Raw genomic sequence first — 13,934 nt, 5'->3', positions numbered from 1 at the left:
ACGTAAGTATCGGCATAAATCAGAATCTGAATCAAAACCACAATTCATTTTTAACCCAAAACAGACTCAGTTGATAAATCATTTGTTCCCTGATTATCCAAAACAATTTGGAAAACAAATTTTAGATTAGAACCAATAACATTTCATGTTGTTCCCGACGATCAGTCGTGAAACAACACCGGTATCCCGCAGCCATACCGTAAATATAAGTACTACCCGTATCCCGAAGACATACGGTACCTATAGGGCGCCAGAAAAGACATAACTAGCCTTGAAAGATATTATAGCTGGACCGATATCTTGATCACCTACGCTGTAACCAATAACCAGTAACCATTCCAATCTTAAAAACCTTTTTATTGAAAAAGGAGCCGAATCCTTCGACATCCTGAATAATTTTTATTCCCCCATTCACTTGGGCAGGAATATTCGTAACAAAATCATCTTTCTCAAAATCCAAAACATTTATAAATCCAGTAATTTGATAAGTAAAATCACTTAACTATTCTGAACATAGAATAGCAGAGAGTACTTACATAAACAGAATAATTTAATTCAGCGATATGTAAAACTTTGATCTATTACGAACTGAATAGGGAAAGCAATACTTGCATGATAAGATTCAAAATAAATATCACTTGAACAATAAGTGCTGATAGGGATACTTGCCTATGGTTTTAGCAGTTAGTCACACTCGTAACGACGCCTCTATCTTAGTCTGGCATCTCAAGGCATCCACGTCTTTTACTTCGCTAAATCTCTGGTATGCTGCTCATGCAGTGCTGCAACCCAAGATTCCTTACTATCCAACTCTGCTCATCATCCATTTCATCTGGTCCTGATCGTCTTGAAAGACTCATATCTATAATTAAAAGATCACACTTTAATCGTCTAATCGATAGTCACTCGACGAACTACGCGTTAAAAGCCTATCGTCTACTCATACGATAGCCCACACATAAATATAACAGACATATACAGGACTCTTGATCCCCATACACATATAATTCATATAGCACATAAGCACATAACTCATATATCACATAATTTGTATCACATATGACTTGGTTCATCAAAAGGTTCAACTCGATACGTTTAAAACTGAAATCAGGTCAAAAATATGATTTATTGATCAAAAATTGACTCGGAATGATTTGTAAAACAAGCGACCTTTCGAAACAAAAAGGATTTGGGTCTCAAAAGTATTTTTATTGAAAGCGGAATATTTTTCTGAGTCTAGAGGCGTTCATTTCGTATTAAACGGACGAACAGTTGATTTAATACGAATTTTTGAACATTTTTCGAAATTAAAATGGTTTCGAATCATTTAATAATTAAATAATAGGGCTAGAATACCAGAAAATAATTTTATAAGAATTATCGAGCCTGGAAAATAATTTAAAATAATATTTTAAAGCTCGACCTATTTTTCGGAATTTTTAAATCAATAATAAATAATTAAATCTAATTAAATAATCAATTAAAATTAATTAATAACTAATTAAATTAATTAATCCATTAATATTTAAATTATTTGACTAATTAAATAATTAATTATCAACTAAAATTAATTAAGTAGATAATTTGGATTCATTTTTGAATTAAAATAAATTTTCAGAATTAAATAATGATTCTTAGAATAAAAAAATGAATTTTTTTGAATAAAAGAAACTGAATTTTGATTTAAAATAAAATAGAAATTGCAGAAACATGTTTTTATAACAAAGGAACCGGGTCTGTGGATTAAAATCGGGTCGTATTTGTTTGAAAACGGGTCCAGGAGGAATAGTCCCCGGGTCGGGTTAAAGCTGGTCGGTTTTCTGGACGAACCCAGATTCCACTCATACAGGTCAATCTCAGTCGTAACTGGTAGTGACGAGCCCTGGAACTCAGTCGCCGGCGACTTGCCATTAAAACTGGCGAGAGCTCGAAGCTTTTCCGGCAAAAACCCGATATCATTCATTCCTTAACCAAATACGATGATATACCCATGAAAACGAAGCTCCAGACACGTACAATCTAATCATATGGTCATAGTCAACCAATAATCGGTAATAATCTCTCGAAATTGATTCAAAATTTTGAAAAACTCCTGAACTCGACCCAACAATCTAGTAATAAAACGTATATAAAAACCATATGAATCGATTATACATGACATGGTGAAACTATTAAAATCATCAGAAACATCCAAAAACATCACAATCGAAAATCCCCAAATTCGATCAAGAACCCTAAAAATTGAATTTGAAAATTACCAACTGTTGAAACGATTTGATGATATAAAATGATAGAGGATGGTCTGTGATTCATTTCAGTTATTCATACTTGTGATTTGGTGTTCAATAACACCTTCAAAACTGACCTTGATTTTCAGAACTCTTCAAGAACACCAAGAACACATATTCAAGTAATTTTCAGAAAATCAAACCTTAATTTCTATATGATATTGAACTCTATTTTTGAAGTATAATATACCAAATTGACCAGAAAAATATTATCGACACGATGGAAGCATCAATTCACATCAACAACATCAAGAACAGATTTTCATAATTTAATCTATAATTAATTTGAATTAAAAAAATTAAATAAGAAAAATACCTTGATTTCTGGATAAAAACTGATGATTGATTCAGAAAGAAGATTTCGAGAGCTTCGTTTTGACATGCTGCACGCCCGAATCGGAGTTCGATAACGCCTTCGTTCGTACGATTGACTCTCAGAAACGTATTGGTTTTCTAGGGTTTTCTCTGTATTTATGGTATTTTAACTGGTTGCAAATGAATAAACGGAATAAATTAAATAAGAAATAGGTTATTTATATTTATGGAATATTGGATCATTCTGGATCGTTTTGGATCGTTAAATTAGTTGCTTAGCCACTAAGTAACTACAAAATGATCCAAAAAATAGATTACTTAGCCGCTAAGTAACTATAAAAACAATACAATTCAATACCAAAATTGGATAATCTTCAAAACCGGGATTTTCATAAATCATCATATACGAAAATAATGTATAAATATCCCGTCTCTCGAGAATACGGGTTTTACTGATTTATCAAAATGATTATCGTATCAAAAAACTTGCGTCGGGCCGTGCACGGGTCAAATCGTAATCCGGATCGAAAAAGTTAAAACACGGAAAATGTCCGGAATTATCAGATTAGGTTAGGAAGGAGTTTTCGGAAGAGTTTCGGGTTGTAAAAACGCAAAAACAGTTGAGGTTGGACAATTCCCGGCTTTATAAAATAATTTTATAATTACTCAGAAAATAATTAATAAATACATAAATCATTATAAAATCATATAACACTCCAAAAATTACCAAAAAAATATCACAAATATCTATATTTTATTCTGAACATATAAAAATTAGAACACTCAAGGAATATCACATATAAACATTCAAACATCAATTCCAATTATCAGATAATTCACCAAAATTCACATAAAAATCAGATAAACCATTCCAAATAATAATAAAATAATATTAAAAATATGGGATATTACAATCTACCCCCCTTATAAGGATTTCGTCCTCGGAATCAGCAGAAGAAAGCACTAAGGGTCTTCTAACCAACTTTCCATTTCCAAATAAACTCAATTTTCCATAATTTCAAATAAATCCTGTATTCCTTGAATAATAAAACTATGACAGTAGCTTCACTGGGCACCATTGTTCCATTCACATCCTTTGACCAATTCTTCAATAGAATTCCTTTTTACTGATTGCGAGAAAGAAGAATAGAGAAGATAGAGAGAAAGAAAAGAAAGAGAGAGATAGATAAAGAAGTAAAGAAACAAATCGACTTTGTTATACGCCACTAATATTCTAATCGCATTACAATCCATTGTCGTCCTTGGTAATTCCATCACACCGCCTTACTTTGACTTGACCAGGATAACTCAGCTTAACTTGATTGGCATACCTTCGAATATTTGGAATGATAAAATCATGGAATTTCAAAAAGAAAAGAATTTGATACCATAATGGAACCAAAATCTGAATTTGAGAAAAAATATTGTTAAAATAAGAGAATAACTGAGAGATCAATATGATCAACTGAACTTGGTATTGCGTGCCCAAATTAAGACACTACTAAAGGTTGTTAACCTTCATGTATTCATAACACACATAAGTGATGGCGTCCCATCCAACTCCTATCACACAGATAGGTATACCTTGTGTCCCCTATAGTTAGGGTTGTTCATCTCAGTCCGAATAAAAGAATATCAAGGAATCCAAAATCAAATGAATAAAACTGAAAAGATTTCAAAGATGATATTTCTGGAGAAAAAATAAAATTCAGGAAACAAGATTCTGGCACAAAATGATTAAACGAGTGTTGGGCAATATATCCTCTAACTGATACCTCTTTTTAAAAGATGTCAAAAGAAATAATAGAAGAGAAGGTATTGCCAAAGTCTCAATATATATCTTCTATTTGAACTCTTCGGTTGACTCGTCATCCGATTCTCGACACTTCTTCATATTCTAAGGATATCGATAATCTCCATCGTCGTCGAATCGTAGTAGCCTCTGCAGATTCCACAATAAAAGTTTGCAAGCGCCAGGAGTTCCATCCAGCTTAGCACAATCATCTCAAACGAATACGCCTTATCTTAAGTTACTCGTTGGTACTATATCCAATAGTCCAACAGGAACTTGATATGAGCTCAACCGTCCTCACATAGCTATACACACTCCTATACACTCTCGTTTCTAGTTTACTATAACCTCAGCTCTGATACCAACCTGTAACGCCCCCAAATCCGGGGTCAAAAGATTTGGTCGTCACTATGAAACCTCAATCCAAATTAACTTGTTAAGTCAATAAATAAATGTCAGCGGAAGATATTTATCATAGATGAACCCAAATTAATCTAAGATCTTTTAAGGTTATAGTTCTAGAAACAAGAATTCCAAATTTCACAAATAATTTTTTTTTCACTATCTTTTTAAACCCTTTTCAATAAATTCCAACTCAAAACTAAACCCACTAGTATAACTTCGAAATGAAGTATACTAGGCCCAAATATAATACACCACTATAATATAATATAATATAAACAACTTTATACAATAAAACTTACACTAGTTCGCAAACCCTGGACCAACCACCTTTCAAAAGCTTCTTCTTTACTTCCTCGAATTACGCAGTTGAACAGCGCAAGCTAATCCTCACTGGAGGTTAAATTTTAAAAACAGGCAAGTATGAGCGGAAGAAATGCTCAGCAAGATCATTATAGCGAATATAGGGTCGTTTCGATATAAAACCGACATATGCATTAGAGCAGAACATTTAAACTCATAATTTCCGAATCATAAAATTTTAGTTGAGGAACCCCATAATTGATTCCTTAATTGTATTCAAAAACCATTTTGGTATTTTTAAGCGAAATGCTTCAGCACTACTTTGAATCTCAACGAGAAAAAAACTCGTAAAATAGTGTTTACAGAAATATCGTAAATAATAATAACAAGAAGCAATGATTATGGAATAAATCATAAACTTTACTCAAAACCGAACTCTTGATATTAATACTTATTTTGTTGTCATATCAAATTAGATATCAATAGGAACTTTGATGCTCACAACATTCCATACTGAAGTCAACATCAATCATCTATACTAATACCACCTTTGATATTTAACAACAACGTAAGTATCGGCATAAATCAGAATCTGAATCAAAACCACAATTCATTTTTAATCCAAAACAGACTCAGTTGATAAATCATTTGTTCTCTGATTATCCAAAACAATTTGGAAAACAAATTTTAGATTGGAACCAATAACATTTCATGTTGTTCCCGATGATCAGTCGCGAAACAACACCGGTATCCCGCAGCCATACCGTAAATATAGGTACTACCCGTATCCCTAAGACATACGGTACCTATAGGGCACCAGAAAAGACATAACTAGCCTTGAAAGATATTACAGCTGGACCGATATCTCGATCACCTACGCCGTAATTAATAACCAGTAATCATTCCAATCTTAAAAACCTTTTTTATTGAAAAAGGAGCTGAATCCTTCGACATCCTAAATAATTTTTATTCCCCCATTCACTTGGGCAAGAATATTCGCAACAAAATCATCTTTCTCAAAATCCAAAACATTTATAAATCCAGTAATTTAATAAGTAAAATCACTTAACTATTCTGTACATAGAATAGCAGAGAGTACTTGCATAAACATAATCATTTAATTCAGCGATATGTAAAACTTTTATCTATTATGAACTGAATAGGGAAAGCAATACTTGCATGATAAGATTCAAAATAAATATCACTTGAACAATAAGTGCTGATAGGGATACTTGCCTTTGGTTTTAGAAATTAGTCACACTCGTAACGACGCCTCTATCTTAGTCTGGCATCTCAAGGCATCCACGTCTTTTACTTCGCTAAATCTCTGGTATGCTGCTCATGCAGTGCTGCAACCCAAGATTCCATACTATCCAACTCTACTCATCATCCATTCCATCTGGTCCTGATTGTCTTGAAAGACTCGTATCTATAATTAAAAGATCACACTTTAATCGTCTAATCGATAGTCACTCGACGAACTACGCGTTAAAAGCCTATCGTCTACCCATACGATAGCCCACACATAAATATAACAGACAAATACAGGACTCTTGATCCACATACACACATAATTCATATAGCACATAAGCACATAACTCATATATCACATAATTTGTATCACATATGACTTGGTTCATCAAAAGGGTCAACTCGATACGTTTAAAACTGAAATCAGGTCAAAAATATGATTTATTGATAAAAAATTGACTCGGAATGATTCGTAAAACAAGCGACCTTTCGAAACAAAAAGGATTTGGGTCTCGAAAGTATTTTTATTGAAAGCGGAATATTTTTTTGAGTATAGAGGCGTTCATTTCGTATTAAACGGACGAACGGTTGATTTAATACGAATTTTTGAACATTTTTCGAAATTAAAACGGTTTCTGAATCATTTAATTATTAAATAATAGGGTTCGAATACCATAAAATAATTTTATAAGAATTATCGAGCCTGGAAAATAATTTAAAATAATATTTTAAAGCTCGAACTATTTTTCGGAATTTTTAAATCAATAATAAATAATAAAATCTAATTAAATAATCAATTAAAATTAATTAATATCTAATTAAATTAATTAATCCATTAATATTTAAATTATTTGACTAATTAAATAATTAATTATCAACTAAAATTAATTAAATAGATAATTTGGATTCATTTTTGAATTAAAATAAATTTTAAGAATTAAATAATGATTCTTAGAATAAAAAATGAATTTTTTTGAATAAAAGAAACTGAATTTTGATTTAAAATAAAATAGAAATTGCAGAAAAATATTTTTATAACAAAGGAACCGGGTCTGTGGATTAAAACCGGGTCGTATTTGTTTGAAAACGGGTCAGGGAGGAATAGTCCCCGGGTCGGTTTGAAGCCGGCCGGTTTTCTGGACGAACCCAGATTCCGGCGGCGTCCCCGTACCTCCGGCGAACCCCCATGCAACCCACCACATCCAGGTCGCCCCTGTTATCGATCCTAATCGATCACAATCCACTCATATAGGTCAATCTCAGTCGTAACTGGTAGTGACGAGCCCTGGAACTCAGTCGCCGGAGACTTGCCATTAAAACCGGCGAGAGCTCGATGCTTTTCTGGCAAAAACCCGATATCATTCATTCCTTAACCAAATACGATGATATACCCATGAAAACGAAGCTCCAGACACGTACAATCTAATCATATGGACATAGTCAACCAATAATCGGTAATAGTCTCTCGAAATTGATTCAAAATTTTGAAAAACTCCTGAACTCGACCCAACAATCTAGTAATAAAACGTATATAAAAACCATATGAATCGATTATACATGACATGGTGAAACTATTAAAATCATCAGAAACATCCAAAAACATCACAATCGAAAATCCCTAAATTCGATCAAGAACCCTAAAAATTGAATTTGAAAATTACCAACTGTTGAAACGATTTGATGATATAAAATGATAGAGGATGGTCTGTGATTCATTTTGGTTATTCATACTTGTGATTTGGTGTTCAATAACACCTTCAAAACTGACTTTGATTTTCAGAACTCTTCAAGAACACCAAGAACACATATTCAAGTAATTTTCAGAAAATCAAACCTTAATTTCTATATGATATTGAACTCTATTTTTGAAGTATAATATACCAAATTGAACAGAAAAATATTATTTACACGATGGAAGCATCAATTCACATCAACAACATCAAGAACAGATTTTGATAATTTAATCTATAATTAATTTGAATTAAAAAAATTAAATAAGAAAAATACCTTGATTTCTGGACAAAAATTGATGACTGATTCAGAAAGAAGATTTCGAGAGCTTCGTTTTGACATGCTGCACGCCCGAATCGGAGTTCGATAACGCCTTCGTTCGTACGATTGATTCTCAGAAACGTATCGGTTTTCTAGGGTTTTCTCTGTATTTAAGGTATTTTAACTGGTTGCAAATGAATAAACGGAATAAATGAAATAAGAAATAGGCTATTTATATTTATGGAATATTGGATCGTTCTGGATCGTTTTGGATCATTAAATTAGTTGCTTAGCCACTAAGTAACTACAAAATGATCCAAAAAATAGATTACTTAGCCGCTAAGTAACTATAAAAATGATACAATTCAATACCAGAATTGGATAATCATCAAAATCGGGCTTTTCATAAATCATCATATACGAAAATAATGTAAAAATATCCCGTCTCTCGAGAATACGGGTTTTACTGATTTATCAAAATGATTATCGTATCGAAAATCTTGCGCCGGGCCGCGCACGGGTTAAACCGTAAACCGGATCGAAAAAGTTAAAACACGGAAAATGTCCGGAATTATCAGATTAGGTTAGGAAGGAGTTTTCGGAAGAGTTTCGGGTTGTAAAAATGCAAAAACAGTTGAAGTTGGTCGATGCACGCCTTTATAAAATAATTTTATAATTACTCAAAAAATAATTAATAAATACATAAATCATTATAAAATCATATAACACTCCAAAAATTACCAGAAAATATCCTAATTATCTATATTTTATTCTGAACATATAAAAATTAGAACACTCAAGGAATATCACATATAAACATTCAAACATCAATTCCAATTATCAGATAATTCACCAAAATTCACATAAAAATCACATAAACCATTCCAAATAATAATAAAATAATATTGAAAATATGGGCTATTATAGGCGATTGCTTCCTTCCGATCAAAACACTCAACCTCGATGAAAATCGATCTCATATTCGTGATTCTCTCCTCAAAACACATTGATACACACCCATATAGCATGATTCTGTTTCCTAAATCTCAAACCCTCGAAACCCTAGCTCTTTGATTGGTTTCAATTTGACTCTGTTTCGTTGTTGTTTCATGCAATTCATGCTCTTCTCGTGTTGGTTTATGGGTTATCTTTCTCATTTCAGAAAAGTCCCTTGATTGGCTTTCAAGAATTCGATAATTTTATTTATTTTGAAGTTTCATTCACTTGAATCTCTATATTATTTAAATTCCAGCGCCTAATGCTTTTATTCTGCTGTACTAATTTGTGTTGCAGATTTCTTGTTATTGGAGTTTCATCTACCTTGGGGTGTTTGTGTGTTTTATGGATCAATTCGTGTTTTTCACATACGGTTACATCTATGCCTTATCTTGATTACAGTTTTAAAGCATATATGATATGAATGATTATGTTGATTGATGTAGTAGTATGTATGTGTATGTATATAGTTTGATTAACTGGGGATATTCATTTTAGGACCATATGATAGTCATTGTAAGTGTTCTTGATGGATACGCCTTGGTTGATTGAATTATGTGCTTACAATTATGGTTGGTTTGCTATCTAGTGTTTATGTAAGCATTGTATGCTTGATCAGTTGTGTATCTTACTTATGCTTCCTTAGTTGTAAAATTGGAATTGCCTTGCATCTCTGATTGTTGTGCTTATTATGGTGTGAGTCATTTAAGTTAGAGCTTTTTGCATGTTTGCCTTGATTTAACTCTAGCTTTACCCTGAGCATGTAGAGTTATTGTTATTTATGTGGCTAAAATAGACTTGAGAAATGTATTTAATTCTTGGATTCTCAAACTTTGAGAAATTTATCCTTGAATTAAAAACTAAAGTCTAACAGTTTTAATATGTGAATAAGTGCTTTATGTGAGCTATTTGTTTAAGGTGCTCTATTTGTGTCATCCTGTTTAGTGTATCTCACTTATGCATTGAACACACACACGTGTGAGCTATTTGTTTAAGGTGCTCTATTTGTGTCATCATGTTTAGTGTATCTCACTTATGCATTGAACACACACGTGTGCACTTGGAACCTAACTGTCTTATGTGCTATCTGATTATCTTGAAACTTTTGTTGCATTAAGTCTAAGTAGTTAGTTGCATCTCACTTAGCATGTTAACACTTTTTCATGTGCACTTAGTTATTTTTGGTATTTACTTAATGTGCAGCACATTATTATGGAGCTTTGTGCAGTTTGATATTTGTGTACATTTGTGTGGTTGATATTTATGTAATGGATATATATATGCAGTGTATTAGTTGTAAGATGTGCATGCTTATGAGCTGTTGATTTCTTTTGATACTAAGCCATGCCTATTCAGCAACTTGAAATGACCTTCTTTGCATTTATAGTATTTGTTTTATACAAATATCTACTATTTGCTGCATGCTATCAACTTTGCATTAAATGTGTTCACTGTTTCCCTAAATGGTATTATCATTTCTTACCTTGTTTGTATGATGGTATCTGGTTTTGGCATTATTGTAAATGATCATACTCAGCTTTTTGGATCTTGACAGATTGATGTGTGATAGTACTTCCTGAAATTTTATGTACTTACCTATACTGTGTTGTCTTTTAACTGTCAATCCTAGGTTACTTTTTACTGTGTTCTACTGTTTATCACTGTTCATGTACTGATTTTATGTGCTGTGTTTGGCTATTTAAGAGAGTGTTTATTGCTGTGTTAACTGCATATCTCCTGAATTCATTTCTCTTTGCTAGTTATATATACACACCCCTTGCACACCATGACCAAAACACCAGTTGACACCACTCTCAATTTGTTCATTTCTCCTTCTTCTTTGCCTGTTGAGTCTTTTCCTAAGGGTACCCTTACTACTAGGTCTAGGAGAGCTAAGAAAGCCAAAATGACCACTGATAACCAAAAGAAATTTGCTAAGGCAAGGATCTTCACTGGTAGAGTTGTCATTTTGGATAGAGAGTCTGAGTTGTTTCACTTGTTTGCTGTTGCTAAGTGGGAACCCTTGTTGATTTACCCTACTAGGAGAGTCTTAACAGAACTTGTCACTGAGTTCTATAGTAACATGGGGTTGGGGTATTGGGAAAATAGAGTTTGTTTTCTTACTTCCAAAATTGATGGCAAATCTGTTGTCATTGATTATGCTAAGTTGGGAAAATTCTCAAACCTTATTCTTCCATCTTGAGCTTGCCACCAGTTGATGTCTCTTCCACATTCACCTTCAACAATGATGAACTTGAGAAGTCCCTAAAAATGTTTTTCAAAAAGATAAGGATCACCTATGAGCACTTTACTCCTTTTTATCAAGTCCTTGCTGAAATTGTCAAAAATGATTTTTATCCTTCAAACATAAACAAGTTTGTGAACTTTGTAGAGCTTAAAATCATGTACAAACTTGCTTCAAAATCTGTTGATTTTAATTTTCCTTATGTGATCTTGACAAAAATGATTTATGTTGCTTAACATGGTTATATGCCTTATGGTCTTCTTCTCACTCATATGTTTCAGTACTTCCACTGTGACTTGCTTGCTCACCCCCATTTCTATGTGAACCCTAGCATTTCTGATAAGACTCCTAGGACTGTCTTGCCTTTACCTGAAAATGCAATGCCCTCCTTCTGTTAGTATTCAGTTTGGTTCTTTGCCTCCTGTTCCTTTGTTTTCTGAGTATGTGCCTGCTAAGACTTCTGTGAATGCCATACCTATTATGATTGATGATGATGTGCCTGCTCCTGTGCCTGCTCCTGTGTCTATTTCCATACCTGCCTTGCCTATTTCCTTGCATGATTTGTCTGCTCTAGTTTGTGCTTTGCCTGCTCCTTCTTATGTGAATGCTTTGTCTGCTGTTACTGTTGATGTTCCTCTAAGTGATGTCCCCACTTCCAGTCCTACTCATGCCCAGCTAGTTGCATATTTTAATGTACTAGTTAAGCTTTCTGGAAAATGTGAAGAAAATGACATAAATTACAAGGACTTAAAACTCAAATATGATCTTTTAAATGAAAAAATTACTGAGTTGTTGGGAAGGGTTTACATTCTTATGACTCTCTTGGGCTCAGTTAAGGGTAGAGTGAGTGCAGTGGAGAGTAATCTCTCTCAAGTTATTCAAATTCAGTTTGACTCTGCCTCTACTCAAGCTGCTCATGTTACTGTCATTGAGGAAATCAATAATGTTGATATGGAAATAGTTGGAAAAGATGAGGATGTTGCTGGAAATGGAGATGGTACTAGGGCTAGTGAGAATGTTTCTTTAGTTGATTCTGTAATCAATTCTGTAATCAATTCTGATTCTTATAATCAAGTTGATTAGTTAGTTTATGTTTGCATGCCTTTTGCTTGTAGCACTATCTGTTTTGTGCTAGTTGGTTAAGTTGTCTAGTTTGTTAGTGTTTCCTTGATTGGGTACCAGTAGCAAACTGGTTTGTTGTTTTTATGTTTAGCTTGTGTTTCAGTTGGATGGTTGTAGGCTGTTATGCCTTAGTTTGTGTTGGTTAATGCAGTATGCTTTCTTTTGCAATTGTTTAATCTTTCTAATGTTCATTGACTTAGAACTGCTGCATAAGCATACTAGGATCCAAGCACATACATGCCACTAATCCTATGGACTGCCTGGGGGCTCCTGCGAGGCTCCCTTGATCTGTTCCCAGGGGGAACTGGCCACATGTAGAAAAGCATGTGCATTTATGATTATTGCAGGATGAAATCTCAGCTTTGGTGCTTGTTCTTTTGGCTTTGGAACTACTCTATAGCACTGTTTGTATTCCTTGTCTCAAACTTAAGTTCAATTATTATATTTGTCAATTTGAGAAAGATTACTAACTTGTGTATATGTAGTAGGGTAATGATGTGAAGTCTGAACCCTGGCCCCCTCCCCCTTACCAAAATTCATTGTGTAGAATTGAGTTTATCACATTTCTGATTTCTGTTATGGATTTTAAGTTGCAATTTTTTTTTGGTGTAAAATTCGGCAAAGTTTGTGTTTAAGGACTAATACCTTTGTGCTTGTTTCAGGACTTGAACTCCAAGATGGAGTGCTACTCGACCAAAAGAAACACATCGGCTACCAATCTACAATTTATCTTGCTAAATTAGCATTTTTTTAGAATTGTGTAAAATAAAATGATTATTATGTAGTTAGAATTATTTTTGGTAGAATATATACTCGGTTGTGTATCATACTATCCTTAAACCTCTACGGCTCTTTATAGTTTAAAATTTCGTAGTTAGTAGGTTTGATGATATTTTGCTATAGCTGGATTTCATCTCGAATTAAAAGCATGCCTTAATATTTCTTGCATTCGAATTAATCTAGCTAAATCGAATAATTTGTTAAGTACTCGATATATAATTGCAGATATTTTATAAAAGTACTAACAATGTTAAATAATGAATGTTTGCAGAAACTTAATGGATCATAGGCTTAAATATGGAAAATTTGAATTTCTGGAAAATTCGAACAAACTTGAAATAATTCGATCCAAATTTCTCAAACTTTTTGTTAAAAATTGTTATGCTCCTAATGAAGATATGATACTAACAACTTATCTCCAAATGCAGATTTAAAAATTGATTCTTTT

The sequence above is a fragment of the Apium graveolens genome, chromosome 2 (assembly GCF_009905375.1).
Source record: "Apium graveolens cultivar Ventura chromosome 2, ASM990537v1, whole genome shotgun sequence".
In the NCBI taxonomy this organism is placed as follows: Eukaryota; Viridiplantae; Streptophyta; class Magnoliopsida; order Apiales; family Apiaceae; genus Apium; species Apium graveolens.
The sequence above is the reverse complement of the archived record's forward strand: the minus strand, read 5'-3'. Positions refer to the sequence as shown.